We start from the raw sequence: 17,480 nt of genomic DNA on the forward strand, positions 1-17,480 counted from the left end.
TGACATTTGAATGCATAGAGGACAATGTCTAAATGACAATGTCGAGAAGAGAAGGCAAAAACTTGAAACTATTGCCATTGTCCCACAAATGCTCATCACTCCTGAGATGCTCCTCACAGACGAGCTTTGTCTGGGTAGAAATAGGGGAGTGGGATTGAGGAGAGATAGACACTGGGGCCCTGGGACAAAAGCCAGGGATTCGGTCCTTAGACACATTAAAATTCTAGACAGATAGCAAATGTGATGAAAACCACAACCCGAATGTATTTCAAGTCTAACAAAGTTAAACATTTTAGCTAAATTATTACAAGTATATTTAACAAAATGTTTGCAATACTCTGAGATGCTTCAATGAATAAAGCTTTTAAGAACATCAAATTAGTTGTGCAAATGAATAATTTAGTGGGTCTCCTTTGGAATTTAGGATAGCTGTTTCCTCTACCCCCCACACACACACATAGACACACACACACACTGTACACTCACACAGCCAAATAGAATAATTTTTCAACAGTCCTAGAGTTGTTAGAATAATGTCATAGATTAAACAAAGGATAACTTCTCCAGCTGATGAAATAGTGTACAAGATCTAGAAAAGAAACAATACACAAGTTTGAGAAATTGATCTCATAAAAAATATTAGCGGGCATGCCAAGCATGGAATCTAATACTGTACACTTAAATTCCATACTTGGCTGAATTTTTTCCCTTTAAATTACCACCATTCTTTTAATGTAGTTTGCATTATGTATAGTGCCCTTGGATTTTTAATTGCTCTGGATTATCATTTTCAATGCAATTAGTAAAATGCCCTCAATTACGTATAATAATTACTGTAAATGGGGCTATTGGCCTAATTACTATAAATGGGGAAAGATGTGTGATTATCATGTGCAATTAAATCATGTACAGTATTTATTTTACATTATTATATAAATGGTGTAATGATCACATGTAATTATATTGTATCATTCCTTGGTCAACAAATCTACTTCATGTTAAGATATCTAGAATTGTGATCCATTGCCAAAGGTCCATGTAGTAGATCTTTTTTCCTAAAGTATTGGGTTATTCTGTGGCCTGGGAACCCACTAAATAAACTGATTGTGCATAGGCAAGAAAAATCTGGAAGGAACAAAAATTATTTTACCTTCATTAAAATCAAGAATGTCCAGATTATCCTATGTTGTCAGTGTTAAATCCTCCCTGAGCCCAATGCCAACTTTCACCATACCTATTTGTTTTTATGTAAACATGTGAAAATCAACACCCCCTAAATGGTGGCAACATTTAAAATATGCCTGGGGAAAAAAAAAGAGGTCCTTTCTTCACTGTGGCCAACATGATAATCATCCCTAGTTTACAAATGCACACTTAACAAGCTTACAGCACATAATTAATTCTGCAAAGGATGCTGTTTGACAGAGTGGGATTATGAGAATTGCATATTGATAGTGGCAGGAGAAATAAATCTATTTTCTCTACATAAGGTAGGGTGTTCTTGTGTGTTCTTTAGAAACTGGCACATCTCAGAGGTGTTGCTCTCAAAATGATCTCAGGATGGAAAGAAGTCAGTAATTACAGAGCCAGGCATTCAGTTGTGTCCTAATTTTCCCACCAGTTTTTCAGTGTTTCCGCTGCCTCAGAGACTTAAAGCATTCTCATTAGGTAGCTGCAGAGGCAGCCGCTTGCCTACTACCTCATTCTCTCACTCGCATTTCCTTTTTTTTTTCCATTCCTGCCTTGGGAGTGACTGTGAAGATCATTTGCTGGAATGATTGGCAGGTTAGAGGATTCGATCAGATGAGTTCCTCTTAGTGCAGGTCAAAAAGGCTAGTTAGCAGGAGCTGTCGAAAAATGCCAGCAGCATTCGAAATGGGAAATGTCATGACTTCGAGGCAGGGGGTGCCACCTGGAACAGAAAGCCCCCAGCTCATTAGCAAGTTACAGGATGCGGGCTTAACTGGAGGGAGCAGAGAAGGAAAGATAATACCCAATAGGGAAAATGATTGTGAAGTGGAATTGATTTCATGTATAATTTGTTTATCACTAGAGGGGACAAATGCTGTCCTTCTGACACGAGCAGAGGAGTGTGGACTATGAATGAAGCAATTTAGCATAATCTCCAGGTTGCGCTTTGGATTTAAAGAATGCAAACTTCTTTATTCTTAACTGTGGAAATGATCAGGTCATGTTACATTAATTAAAGCTGACATACTCTCAAATGTTTTATCTGGGCAATTGTGGCAGCTCGACAAACGGATAGAGATGGGCAACTTTAGAAAATAACGGGATTTTTTTTTTTTCTTTTTCCTCTGCTGGTGTGGAAGACTAGCTCAGTTGCATACTGAATTATAACAGCCTTGGTGTTTATCTTCAGTGCTTAGCTAGGCTACACAATCAAACCAGGGTTCCAGATTCTCATGAAATCTCATTTATAGAGGAGAGCGTTTGCCCTTTGGGAGATTTAGATTGAATCCATGTTAAAATATACATGTATATTTTAGAATATGATTATATCATATTTTGGTACAATGTGAAAACTTTAATCTTTTTTTTAAAGGAGCAGCTCTCCAGTAATGAAACTGGAGCCTAGTTGTCAGTTCATCTGGATAGAATTTGATATTTTATCATAAAGTCAACAACTTACAGTAGCATAGTTACAAACAAAACTAAAATAAAAAAGTGTCCTTACAGGAAGAATTAATCTGCAATTTGTAAAAAGAGAATGTAGTGGCAAAACAGAAAATAATATTGCCTAGCATGTACTCGAACCAAACTCCAAATTTAAAGGTTTCAGTATTTTTTACAATGCATTAAATGGGCTTTAGTGTAAAGCTTTTTCCTACATAAATTCCATCAGAAAATGTATTTTCTTTTGATAAGAAACTTTTACGATATCATTTATCTTTTACATGGAGATCTTTATTCTGTTATTTTAAGTCACAGATGCCACAGCTGCAAGTCTTTCTGGCTGAACACTAAAGGATGTTTACTTAGCATCCAGATTTTGATTACAACATATATTTTCAAAATGTTTTTGTCTTGAGTTTTCTTTTCTCTTAAATACTGAGACATTTTATGAGGCAGTTATGAAATAACCAGTGCTTGTTTTATCAAGCGGCCTCAGATTGCTGTCTTAAGTGAATAGGAATCCTAAAATCTCCTAGTGGAAACACTGGTGGAAAATTCATTCTGTTCTGTATTCAGCATGAAAAGCTTAGCATTAAGCTACTGAATATAGCTGTCAAGATATACTGCATTACTTTTGTCAAATCTAAAAATTTAAACATCAGTGTGAATCCACTCATCCCCTTATTTGGGAGCTTTATTGTGTGGTCCAGGAGCTGGCCTTTAAAAAAAAATTATGAAAGACTTTTGAAATAGCTCATCTGAAGTTAAGATGTTTTATTCTTCCACAGTAACTCAATTTGTTAATAACTGACAGATTTATTAGAAAAATGAATAAGTCAACTATTTTGAAAGAAAACACTGTCAATAAAATTTTTAATAAGAGGATTGGGTCTAGTTGTCTTCCCAAGGACTTCACAGTCTCAGAAGCTTGAAGTAAGATGCCCTTACCTGTCAAGATGGGCCAGATGAAGGAGTCCAGCCATGCAGAGCCGGAGGTGACTAGTGGCCTTTGTTCATACCTGGTCTCATTTCTCACTCTTTCCTCCATGCTCTGCCCTCACCTTGGCTTTCCACAGTCAGCTCTGCATTCACAGACATTGTAGACTCTCCGCTATTTTGCCTTCTTCTCAGTTAATCTCCTCTCCATCAACTAAAATAATATCTGATACATACTGACATTATATTTATCATTCCCTTTGTTGAATCTTTCCACAGCTCTATGGATTGAGTGACCTTGTTGTTGAAAGTTTCACAGTCAGATTTATGGGTTCCCCTTAGATAAGTTCCCTAGTTCCAAAGAAAAGAAATGGCATCCTTATAATTGTCCTCTTTATCAGTAGTTCTCAACGTGTGGTCCATATACCCTGGGGATCCCCAGAAGTTCCATGGGGGTCAAAACTGTTTCCTTAATAATATTAAACTGGTCTTTGCCTTTTGGACTGTGTTGACATTTGCACTAATGGCGCAAAAGCAATGGAAGTAAAACCGCTGGCTCCTTAGCATGAATCAAGGCAGTGGCACCAAACTGTCGTCCTAGGCACTGTTTTCTCTACCGCCACACAATGGTAATTGTTTTTAAAACACAGTTTCACTTAATAATGTTCTTGATGAAGCAGTTAAGATTATTAATTTTATTAAAGCTCACCCTTTGAGTAAATGTCTTTTTAATATTCAGTGTGACTAAATGGGAAGTTTACATAAACCATCTCCACTGTGTACCTAATTACTCTGGATTTCTCAAGGGAAAGCTGTGGGCAGGTGTTTGAGTTGCAAGGGGAACTGGCTGTTTTTCCCTGAAACATGGTCTTTAAGGGATGACTGACAGTGGTTATCGGTTATGGTTTTTCAGACTTGGGTATTTGGCAGACGTTTCTTAAAAATGAACAAAAAGTGAGTCTGTCACCCCAGGAAAACAACCAATAGCATTTGCTGCCTAAGATAAAATTAAAGCTTTCAGTAGAAAATTAGAATTTGGGGAAACCATAGAAAACTTTTATTTGCCACCGTGGGCTTGACAACTTTCCAAATATTTTTCAAGTGAGATGGGTAGTGACATAAGCAAATGTGATTTTTTTGAAATTGTATAGTGAAATGTGTCAACGTTCAAAAGAGCTGTATAACCCATTGAATCAATACTTTCCAAATGACCAGTGCGTGATTGTAGAAAATCATTGCATGGGTAAAATACTCACTGAAAGTGCAAAATAAACCAATAAATTTTAAAGTAACAGAGTACAAAGAATTCATGGATACGGTTTCTAATTTCCCAGTGCAACTAATCTTTAAGAAACTACCACTTGTTGAGTTTTGTTATAATATAAAAGAATATATATCCACAATTATCTGAAAGGGCTATTAAAATACTTCTTTCTTTTCCAACTACATATCTGTGAGAGGCGGTATTTTCTTCAGTTGCATCAACCATAATAACATATCGTAGAACAGACTGAATGCAGAAACAGATAGGAGAACCCATCTGTCTGCTATTCAGCCAGATATTTAAAAGTTTTGCATAATTGTAAAGCAGTGCCACCCCTCTTGCTAATTCTGTTTGGAAAATATGGTTATTTTATTAAAATAGTGCTTTTATGTTAACATGCAATTGGGTTATTTTTAATAAATTAATAAATATTTTAAATTATCAATTTTAATATCAAATATGGTAAACACCAACAGCTGTAATCCATATAAACGAACGCTCTGGGGGTGTCCTTTATAATTTTCAAGTGTATAAAGAGTCCTTAAGACCCAAAAGTGTGAGAGCTGCTGCTCTATACCCATAGTGTCATGCATTAACTCTAATATGCTAATTTTGCTGGTAACATTTTCCCCCTTGAATAAATTACTCTTCATTGCAATTTTTTTGTTTTGCTCAACAGAGTTATTCCCGTTCCGTCTGTCTAATTGACTATCTCAGTTTTTCTGGAGTACAGTGAATAAAATCCCAATTCTTGTTCACACAGATGTCATCTGAAAATTACAGTTGAGTGCCATTTAAATCTGTGTCCTTGATGATTAGAAGGCTAACTCTTAAAAGACTTTTGCTGTATATTACTTTGGGGGGCTGTAACTTTCCCTTTTTTATATGCATCAGGTTTGACCTTACCTAATGGTGACGCTCTGATCCTACAGTACTGAATCATCAGGCTGTTTTACATAGCTTGTTTATAGGACTCGGGAGGACTTTCTGTACAGCGTGCTGACTCAGTGTACGTTCAACTTCTTTCAGGAGAATGGACTCAGGTCTTTTCCCTCCCTGCCCACTACCTTGAGATAGCTCATGGAAATCTGAGTGCATTATGGGGTTCAGAATTGAAAGTAACTACTCAGCATGAGTAGAAGTCAGATTAGGGTTGTATTTTTTTAACTCTTTTTTTTTAAATAAATAAATTTATTTATTTATCTATCTATCTATTTTTTGGCTATGTTGGGTCTTCGTTGCTGTGCGCAGGCTTTCTCTATTTGCGGCGAGCAAGGGCTACTCTTCGTTGCAGTGCGCGGGCTTCTCACTGCGATGGCTTCTGTTGTTGCGGAGCATGGGCTCTAGGCATGCGGGCTTCAGTAGTCGTGGCTTGTGGGCTGTAGAGTGCAGGCTTAGTAGTTGTGGCAGACAGGCTTAGTTCTTCTGCAGCATGTGGGATCTTCCTGAACCAGGGATCAAACCCATGTTCCCTGCACTGGCAGGCAGATTCTTAACCACTGCACCACCAGGGAAGTCCCTGTTATCTCTTTTTGATGCTAGTCATTCTAACAGGTATGAAGTGATGTCTCATTGTGGTTTTGGTTTGCATTTCCCTGATAATTAGTAATGCGAGCACATTTTCACATACCTTTATTCCACAAATAAATGTATGGCTATTTTACACATGTTGAGAACAAAGCTAGAGTTTCAGCCCCTCTGTATTGAAGACCCCTGGTATTTGTCCATCTTACCCATTAGCATCTAGATCTCAGAATACAGGCATTTGTTTACTGATTTATCCTTATTTCCCAATTTTGTCTCCATCACCTAGTATTGCACATAATTTATGTCCCTTAAATATTTTTAAATGGAGTGAATGTCTGCCTTACTCACCATAACATAATCTTCTGTTCTTTCAACAAGTATTTTTTCAGTAGCCATTATCTTGGTGCTGTTCTAAGTAGTAGTAAATAAAACTGTTTTTTAGCTTCAAGACAATCACAATTGAGAGACATAGATACAAACATTTAAATTGAAGGGTGATAAAGGCTACAGTATATTTTCATAAAGCTACATGGGAGGACAAATAAGGTAAAAATTAATTCTGCGAGAGGGGCTTGAGAAAATTTCACAAAAGAAGAGGTTTGGGGGACTTCCCTGGTGGCACAGTGGTTAAGAATCCACCTGCCAATGCAGGGGACGCGGGTTCGATCCCTGGTCCAGGAAGATCCCACATGCTGCAGAGCAACTAAGCCTGTGCGCCACAACTACTGAGCCTGCGCTCTAGAGCCCGCGAGCCACAACTACTGAGCCTGCGTGCAACAACTACTGTAGTCGGCGTGCCTAGAGCCTGTGCTCCGCAACAAGAGAAGCCACCACAATGAGAAGCCTGCGCACTGCAACAAAGAGTAGCCACCACTCACTGCAACCAGAGAAAGCCTGTGCACAGCAACAAAGACCCAACCCAACCAAATGTCCCTTTAAAAAAAAAAGAAAAAAGAGGTTGAACAAAAGGAGGGACTAGAGAAACACTTTGAGCAAAGCCATGTCACAAAGTGCAGCATCCTAAGGAAGGGTCTGATAAAGCTGAAAGATGTGGGGATGGTGGAGTGAGAAGAGATGGGACTGAAAAGTGATTTGAAGCTAGATTGTGACAGGGCTGGAATGACATGCTAAAGAGTTTGGATTTTAATGTGATTGCCCAGGGGGCGGGCGATATATATGACTTCCTGGTCAGACATAGGAGAGTCAAAATATCTTAAAGCTGGTAGATCCTTTAAGGATCATATAATAACCTTGAAAGAAGACGTGGTATTTTTCCTTTTCTTTGAACTTCTTATTATGGTAGATCATGTCTTGAAAACAAGTAAAGAAATGTGTAAAACTCCATTCATACTTATATTAACATAATATTAGAATATTAGAAATTGTACCAACAGTTACCCTTCTCTTTGGTGAAAACCTATTCATTCTCCAGCCCTGAAATTCTGTGAATCTATTATGGGTATGGCTCCTTTAGTATACATTTTTCAACATGTACATAAATGTGTTTCTTGAAAAATTATGCATAAATTCATTATTTTATTTGAAAGAATATGCCTTCTTTGTTAGCATATTTTTTGTAAAATGAATAATGACCCCCTTAATTTAACTTCTGTGGATATGTAAAATTCCATATATTAAGACACATTGACAACATTTAGGGGAAATGTAAAAACTAAAGAATGAGATAACAGATTTTCCAAGGATAAAAATTTAAGACAATTTTTGAAGTTGAAAGAAATGTTTAAGAATTTAGTATCTTGGGACTAAATTCTTAACCACTGGTGGTCCAGTGGTTAAGACTCTGCTCTCCCAGTGCAGGGGACCTGGGTTCAATACCTGGTCAGGGAACTAGATCCCGCATGCCGCAACTGAAAAAAAAAAAAAGATCCCACATGTTGCAACTAAAAAGATCCTGCATGCTGCAGCTAAGACCCAGTGCAGCCAAATAAGTGAATAAATATTTTAAAAAATTTAGTATCGTCATGGTCTAACTTGTAATATGCTTAGCACTCTGTAGGTGTGCAAAAGTGTTTTCATGAATATATTCATACTGATGTTTATGAACTTTAAGAGTTAACTCTAGTTTTCATGTCCATTTTTGCCTAAATCCAAACAAACTGTTAATTATTTGAAGATCTTAAAGTGAGTCTAACCAAGTTCTTAAAACCACCTAATGTTTAGTAATTCAGTAACTTTTTTTGATGATGATGATGATAATGGCAAAGAAAAAATGTTAAGACAGCTAAAATAAGACAGATTAAACATAAGTTTTTTAGAATAGACCACTTAAATATTTTTAAAAAGGAATTACTAAGTAGATTAAAGTATACCAAACTGGATGGAATGTTATGCAGTCTGAATTGGGAGATTGGGATTGACATATATACACTAATGTGTATAAAATAGATAACTAATACGAACCTGCTGTGTAAAAATAAATAAATAAAATTCAAGAATAAAAAAAATGATGGTCATAAAGGCAAATAACATGGAGAAATACATGTGATAATGTGAAAAAAGTAGACCAATTCTTCTTGTATGTGTAAAATTTATGTGTAAGGGGAAATGACAAAGGAAATACATTAAACTGATATTCCCCGGTGTAGCAGAGAAAACATCTCCTGATCACGGTAGCCTTGGTCAGCCTGAAAGAACATAATACAGTCCTCATTGGCCCACTGCCCACTTGCCAGGACTTGAAATGTTTGCAAGAGGTCAGAAATTAAGATTTTTGACCTTCTCTCTCTCGTCTGTGACTTAAAGATAAAGAAGAGAGGCTGGTGAGACAAAGACAAAATCATTACCTTTTATTTGTACCTTTTATTTGCAACGCAGGGTGAAAATCAATTTTGAGAAGAAAATGTATGTGTCCAAAAATGAATTTGTAAGATTTTTATATTTTGTGTGTACACAACATATTTGGGACCTGAAACCAGCTTATGATGTGGTCATTTTACATAAATAATATTCAAATATATGTATTTGCATATATTTATATATTTGTGTCAACAAAAACAATCTTTCATTTTTAACTCTCTTTCAGTTTCTTTGTGACTTCTCATGCGCTCCTTCACCATTTAGTCAGCTTTGCTTTTTGAACTGTTTTCCTGTAGTTTCTAATTTCCACCTTCATTCCATCTCTTTACTTGAAATGTTACCAGAGAGGAATAGAAAAAAGAAAAGTGTGTGTGTGGCGAGGGGTTTGTGGTGGTGTGAGGTAAAAAGAAGGCAGAGGGAGGGAGACTGCTGAGGGGGAAAAAAAGATTTAAATGAGAAGGAGAATGAATGCTTCACTTGTTGGCGTTTAGCACAATTACCATACCTTAGGAAATATGCAGGGAATCGTTAATTACGACTAAATGAGCCCCTTTTAGAGGCAGTGGCAGGCCCAGGGAGCTGACTGTCAGAGCAGTGAAAGGTGTTGAATTGGAAGGCTGGACTCCATGTCAGGGGGTAGATGGTCTGCTGGAGAGCCAGACACAGAAAAGATAGCCGGTGAGAGTAGCCTTTGACAGGGGAGCCACAGATAGCATTTGCATACTTTTCCTGCCAAGGGGGTTTAATCCAAAGAAAGAAAGAGATTTCAGTATTGTCAGGCAGGCTTTGTTCAGGGTGAAGAGCAGAAGGAAATCTGCTGAAGGAGCCTTTCTCAAAGCCTTGGTCTCAGCCTTGAGGTTGTTCTCGTAAAGTTATGTTCTCGAGCGTTGTTTGCACACTATTGTCTGTTTGAAGATCTTCTAAACCCAAAGGGCTCAAAGTATCCCCCTTCGCCAGCACAAAAGAAGGGAATTTGTGTGGTAAAAATGACTCGTGTTGCAGACTGAACCCAAGCACCCTTTGTTCTTGCACAGAATACTCTGAAGTTCCAAGGGTGTCTTTTCGAGCCACACTGAGTGAGTCACACCATAAAAGCGTTTGCACACTAGCAAAAATGAGGTAAAACCAACCCGTACTTGTGTCTTTCTTTGCCACCTCAACGAAGGCCTTAATGTAATTCCCAGAAAAGCTGGTTCAAAGAAAAAAAAAGTGGCAGATACAGTTTGTGATTGCCATGCATCGTTTTTGCCCTGTTTCCTTACAAAATGTTCTGAGGTTGAAGTGTTTAACGTTAAGACAAGTTATTTAGACCACTAAGCAGAGCAAGTTTTCTCACCACCCAACCAACGTTATCCTTTATCTGGCAACATGAGTTTATGATTATGGTCTGTGTCCAGTTTTCAAAAAGATGCCTTCTTTCCTAACCCAAGAAGAACTAGATAGTATGCAATGGTCTACTCTTCACCGTAAGTTTTTCTAATAGTCTACACGTCTGTAGTGAGGAGTGTGTATCTGTAATACCTGCTTATGTATTAAATCATCACAGTATTCATGGGTCAGAAATCAGGGCTCATTTCAACTTCACTAGTTGGTTTGTAGTTAAATACCCATAATCCTTATAGTTCAGGAAAGTATGTACTCAAAACACAGAATGGGAGTTTTAAAAATTAGCAATGTATTTGTTTATAAGGATAATGTGGCCAGTTGTGAGTGCCTTTTAAATTTATGGTCTTCTATGTGGAGCTTAAAGCTTCAAAAAATGTGGTATCTTACCACATTATATGTATAATTGAAAACATACAAACTAAACATTGCTTGTAGCTGATCAAGCAGGATATACAATAAAACTTGACCTTAGAAATTAGGAAACATACGTGTATTTACACATAGCAACGAATTTAGCTTCAGATTTTTTTTAAATTAAGGATATTGCTTTATGGATTTTTTTTTATTGTTGTTGATCCTTTTGCTGGATTTTTGGCTCACTTGGAGACCTGCGTAGAAGACCCTGCACACATTCAAAATAAAAATGAGTAATGAAAAGTCTGTTTATCTAAGGGTCTAAAAGACAAGGAAATATCCATCTGAGTTTCAAAATAAAGGCAAAACCTGTGACGTGCTCACTTTGAAACTAGCATGAGCCAGCTTCTAAGAGAAAATTTGTGCTGTCTTAATGGGTAGAGTAATTAAGAAAACCTTTATCAGGATAATCATATTTGGGAGTTCCAATTGATGTGATAATGCCAGTGAGCTTGGATCACAGGTGAGGTTGAAAGCTAAGACATTGACAATGGCCAGATAAGAGCTTTCTGAAGTTAAAAATGAGTGAATAAAATGGTGCTTGCTACTTTCCTAAATACGTTATTTTTTGTTGTGGTGAGTTGCTGGTCTCTGATCTGAGTAAACTCTGCTTTGCTGGAAGTGGTGCATTTCTTTCTCCTGCTTTGCATTTTTCCCTGTGAGAAGCGTGTCTGAACTGGGGGGACCTGAATATACCTCTTTGTTGCTGAGCTTGTCAAGCACAGCACTATGTTCTCTTTCCCACCAGGAAGGTCAGGCCGCTGGGGGCCAATCTGTTCTCTGAAATGAACCCTACTGTCTGTCCCTGGTGTCTGACAGATTGAACAGTTGTCTGTGTTATTGCGCTTTCAATGCTTTTTAAATGCCTCGTTTTCCGAGAAAAAGATAATATATGTAGACTCCATTGAAAAGATAAAATTTTTCAAAAGGACTGGACTTTGGGTGTTAATATTTATCTAAAAGGAAAATTTAATTAACTTTCTAAAAACATATTTACACATTCAGGAAGTTAACTGTATGCACTGTGTGGGCACGGGCGCGCGCACAAACACACATACACTCTTGCACCAAGATAAGCCTTCACTTATGAGTTCTACTTCTAAAGACTTATATTGTGTTTTTTTTTTAATTGGAGTAATAAAATTATGAAGTATGGAACTGTTTCAATAGTAGAATTGTTGAAGTTAGAGTCTTTTGTACACTGAGATTTCAGTTTCATGTATTTTGATCAGAGGTATGTATAAAGCCTGAAGAAATTTGTACTGTGCTGAGCCTCAATTCAATATTCTCCAGATAATTGAGCTAATTAAATCTTTACCAACATTAACACAACTGCAGCGTTCCTTGGACAGTGGATAATTATTGCATGAACATGGCAAGCTTAAACTAAACAGATGAAAATAGAGTTCTGTGGAATGGGTATTGAGTTTATTCTTTATTCATCTTTTGATAAGGTTTAATTAAAACTGCCTCTCTCCATTGTGGTGAGAATGAATGTGCTTGTTTTCCTAGTGAAAAGCAAATTATTCACTTCAGCCATGGTTCAATAATCAAAGCCTTTGCAAACTTTTGGGTTATAGTGTAGCTGTGGGGATATAATTGCTGCAATTCTGTATGAAGGCTTTATCTTTTTTTATTACTTTCTCTTATTTATTTTTGGAGAAAGAAACTTATAAAAGCCCATTTGGTGATTTGGCGTGGAGAAGTACATGTTTGAAGTCTTGTTATAGGTTTGCCATGGCCACATTTTTTTGTAAGGTGTATTTCTTACAACCTCTTGCTAAAATGCAACGTAAAAAGGGGCACACATTTAAATAGATGGCATTTGAGATTTATCTTTTAAGTTAGTGAAGAAAGTTCAATAAAACCTTTAAATCCTGTGGCTGCCACTGGATTGACATAGTGAGTTGACAATCCTAAGGGTAGAAAAGTAGTAGACATTGGGAATTCTTTCCGTAAATGCATATATTTGTATTCTCTTTCACTTTCTTTAAACCCACCAAAAATACTGTCTGTACTGTTCTTTTAAAGAGGTTTTTTCTTTCTTATGTTAGTGATACTTCTGTAGCATGAACAGATTTTATGTATATTAATGACAACTTTTTTCAAACTTATTGCCATGACTGTGCTAGATTTCTTTTTTTTTTTCTTTTTGATAGGTAGGAAGTAGAATTATTTAGAGAGTAGAATTATTTACATATTCCATAGACAGAATGTGCTCTGTCTCAAAAGGCAAGAGGCTGTGCTACGTTTCTTGTCCTTTCTTTCTTCATTTTAATAAAGTGGGAGAGTAAAAGGATACAAGATGCTTATGGAACCAAGAACAAAAATAAAACTGGGCCTTGGGCATAAACTAGAAGCCCATAGGAGGGACTGAAGTACAAACACACTCTCTCTCCTTCTCCATCTTTTACTTGCCTTGATTCTGACTTTCCCTGCTTCTCTGGTCCATGCAGTGGAAACGAAGTTGACTTGTCCCTTGATTTGTCATAAGAAAAAAGACCAGACATCACTCTTGGTCAGCATTCCCAATTCCCTGAAAAGGGAATCTGCTCTTCTTAGATCAAGTGAATCAGCCCGACATCCAAATTTTAGTGTCTCCACTTGCCACTTCTTACCATACTTTTTCTCCATCAGTTTCTTGGAGAGGGAGGAAATTCAGATGTGAGCAAAAGTTTCTTCATCTTTAGAATTCTTTTGAGGATGAAGTCGTTTAATGCAGTGCTTTTCAACTGCCCACATGGGTGGTGACATCAATCTAGTGGACTGAAAAATAGTATTTCTTAAATGGAATAGACTAGATGAGAAAAAAATATGTCAGAAATGATCACATGTAGTAAGAATATTATTTCATGCAAGTTTTGTTTCAGCGACGCATGCCTGTTGGGGTGTGTGCAAGTGCCCCTATACTGAGTCATTTAATAAAATGTGTTTTGACAGTGAGTTGTGCCCAAAACAAGTTTGCAAGCCAGTGACTGCTCCTCGGATCCCCTTCAGGGTTTCTCTTGGGAGGTGGAGGAAGGGAGGGAGGGAGAGAAACACTGGGCAGGGCTCCAAGCCCATCACTCTCCCCATCAAAGCAACTCCACTTTAATCTGCTTTATACTTTATGTTTCCACCTAAGGTATCTTTTAAACAAAGGATGCAGCGGCAAGAAGTTTGAATAAGTGATTTCCCAGGTCCCTTCTTGGGATTTTTAGAGCTAAGTCCAATAGTCGCCAGGACCAGATCAGGAATTATTTTGGTTTTCTGTATGAAGGACGGCCTGGGAAGCCATCCAGCCCTCAGTTGTTTTCCATGTTCTTTTTTTCCTGTCTTTCTAACGCTGAAATGCAGTTTCCCTACTTAATCCCATAGAAGACTTCGAGACTTAGTATATGACCAGGACAACACTAAATCCGAATGGACTTTAAGCAGCCTTATAATTTTGAAAAGGGAGAATCAGCAAGTCCTTCTCCCTGCACTTTTCCCTGTCCAGTTCTTTAGGGAGGGATGAAAGGCAGAAGTGAGCAGTGGTGACACGAGGGAGGTGGCAGCCCCCTCACATGGTCCTCAGAGAACTGAGCATCCTGGGGAGAGTCAGTCTCTTTAATAGAAATCAGTAGTAAGAGAACAAGCGCTTCCCTGGTGGCACAGTGGTTGAGAGTCCGCCTGCCGATGCAGGGGATGCAGGCTCGTGCCCTGGTCCGGGAAGATCCCCAGCGGAGCGGCTGGGCCCGTGAGCCATGGCCGCTGAGCCTGCGCGTCCAGAGCCTGTGCTCCGCAACAGGAGAGGCCACAACAGTGAGAGGCCCGCGTACTGCAAAAAAAAAAAAAAAGTAAGAAAACAAGACTAAATTAGAAAAAAAGCTGACTTCCTTAAAGGGGTGTTTTATAGAACTTCCTTTGGCAAGTTGAAATAGGTTTAGCAATCACTTTTTTTCTGCCCTTGACACTGTTGAGGGGATCTCTATGGTGACACAGACTGTCCTGAAAATTGGGATCTAATGTTAAGCTCTTTTGTTTAATTATGAGTTCTGTTTTGCCTATTTGCATACACACCAAAAATGTGACCTTATGTTGGTGAACATTTTATTAGTCATTCATTGCATTAACACCTGTCCTGTTAGCAGTGGTCTTCACTTGTGGTCTACAGGCAGCCCTCTTTAACTCAGGGAAGCTGTGTAGGGTAGGGATGAAGATCTCTGACTTGGACCAGCCACCTGGGCCTTGAGACTGCAGTCTTTAAGGAAAATTATTTAAGTTTTGTGGTCCCAGTAGGGGTCGTTGAAAACCATTGCAAAGAAATCAGTACTGTGATGTAGTCATGTGGTTGAAGCAGGAGGAGATAGGCCAGAGAAGAGTTAAAATTGCCTTCCATGTTGCGGAACTAACGAATTGGCCAAAAGGCACCTTCCCTGGTGGCCTGGAAGAGCTCTGAAGGGGTAAGCCATGGGTGAGGAGGGCTAGGCCAAGTCTGGGGTTGCAAAGAAGTGCCCTGTAGTCTAGGTTGCTGTATCATTAGAGAGAGAGTGAGGAATCAAAAGCAGAACTGAATATTTGGTCTTCTCCAGCCCGATAACACTCTGATGAGATCCACATAAATGTTCCAAAGCTGGATCACTGTTCCTGAACTGCTGTGGGTAAAGATCAGCAGTGACAGCAGAGAGAGAAACGTCAGAAGAAAGACAGAAGTAAGCTGGAGGTGCACCCCAGTTACCATCTTCTCCATGATGCCCAGCCAGCGCTTTCCAGGCTGCGACTGTATTGCCTTTCTCTGATTTTCCAAAGCACTTGTGGAGGCTGTCAGTTGGAAACCTTTAATAGATACTACCCGTACACATTGTATTTGCCTAAAACAGTGGTTTTAAATCTTGATAAGAGTCAACATTTAAAACTATGCAGATCTTATATAAAAATCCCTATTTTTCTGCATCTCATTAAAAAAATAAAAGGATGATTGAGCCATTCTGATCATTCTCTAATCACAGTGATGGGTCAGGGGTGAGCTGAGGCTGCCTTTTTAGAAAAGGCTGTGCTCTGAAATTTGCTACAGCCCCTGCCACTCACAACTTGCCCTCCTGCCTCTGAGGCTCAGCGGCAGTTGCTATGTACCTTCACCTTTTGTCTGTTGTTTATCTTATGGCAGAGGGAAAAGAAAAGTGAAATATTTCTTGTAACCGTATCTCTGTCCTAAATGACAAATGTAAAAATAGCCCGAAGGAGGCTTTTGTTGCAAGAAGAATTGGCAAGAACATATTTCTTTATGTAAATAACATAGCCCACTTCATTCACTTGTTGCCTTCTTGGCCCTTATTGGGCCTTAGAATCTTTTCTAATTGTTTAGCAGTTAATCAGGTTTACTATTATATGTGTTTATGTTTGCATATAGTTTCTGGGGAACCAGAAGCAAAATGAAAAGAATATAACAGTTTTCCAGGGAAGAAAGATACTCGTGGAAATAAATAGCCGAGATGAACGAGAAGACAACTGGCAAACATTTATTAAATGCCAACAAATCCCACAGATGGATTTGTGAGAGATATCAGGACATGGTTGTACTAGTCAGCTCAGGCTCCCATAACAAAAGACCATGACTGGGTGTGTTGAAGTGACTGATTTGATTCCTCTCTTCCTGGCTTATAGACAGCCACCTTCTCACTGTGTTCTCACATGGCAGAGAGAGAGCAGGGAGAGCTCTGACTCTTCTTATAAGAAGAATCCCATCATGGGGGCCCCACCCCTGTGAATTCTTCTAAACCTAATTATCTCCCAAAGGCTCCAACTCCAAATACCACCACACTGGGGCTGAGGGCTTCAGCATGAATTTTGAGGTGACATATTCAGTCCATTACAGTGGTCAGTCTTGTCAAGCAGTTTACAGTGCAATAAATGACATATGATACAGATGATTAACTCAAGGTAAAATGTGAAAAGTACTATTATACAAGCATAAATAAAATGCAATCAAAACAGAGGAGGGACAGACCTCACTGAGTCAGGGGATGCTTCATGGAGAAAATAGCATCTGAGCTAAAGCTTGAAGCCGAGGTGGGATATTTACAGTCAGGAATAGGCTTCCAGAGAGGGGGCATCAAAAGGCACAGAAAGGCTGGAGAGTCCAGGGCATGTTTGCAGCCAGACAAGAAATGTGATGACCTTGACAGCAGGGTAGATGAGTAGGTACAGGAGTGCCTGGGGAGGAGCAGGAAAGAAAATCTAACTGAAGATCATTCACTATAAAGTCTGAACAGCCACAAACTTATCTTTTCCTTAACCTTTTCTCTTTTTTATTTCTAGAAAATTCTGCTATACCATAAAGCACATTAGTCAGATATATAATAATAATAGTGACAACATCTCACTTATTGAGTTACTGTGTGCCAGGCATTGTGTTGAGCACTTTACATGAATACTCTCATTTAGTCCTCATAACAACCCTCTACGTGTTCTTATCACCATTTTGCAGACCAGGAGACTGAGGCAGCCCCACCATCCCGCAGCTGAGTGGAAGCTGCATTCC

General features: G+C 38.5%; 2 protein-coding genes across 14 annotated transcripts in view; one reads left to right on the forward strand and one right to left on the reverse strand.

The window, feature by feature from the left end:
- Window positions 1-17,480, forward strand: part of CDK14 (cyclin dependent kinase 14) — a 716,216-nt gene that overhangs the window by 642,574 nt on the left and 56,162 nt on the right. The gene's annotated exons all lie outside the window — the stretch shown is intronic.
- Window positions 13,112-17,480, reverse strand: part of MTERF1 (mitochondrial transcription termination factor 1) — a 606,108-nt gene continuing 601,739 nt past the window's right edge. For all 5 annotated transcript variants that reach the window (XR_009565070.1, XR_009565067.1, XR_009565069.1 and 2 more), the window contains one exon: window positions 13,112-13,744. The gene's annotated coding sequence lies outside the window, so the exon portion shown is untranslated. The remainder of the gene's footprint in view (window positions 13,745-17,480) is intronic.

The sequence above is a fragment of the Globicephala melas genome, chromosome 9 (assembly GCF_963455315.2).
Source record: "Globicephala melas chromosome 9, mGloMel1.2, whole genome shotgun sequence".
NCBI classification, from domain to species: domain Eukaryota; kingdom Metazoa; phylum Chordata; class Mammalia; order Artiodactyla; family Delphinidae; genus Globicephala; species Globicephala melas.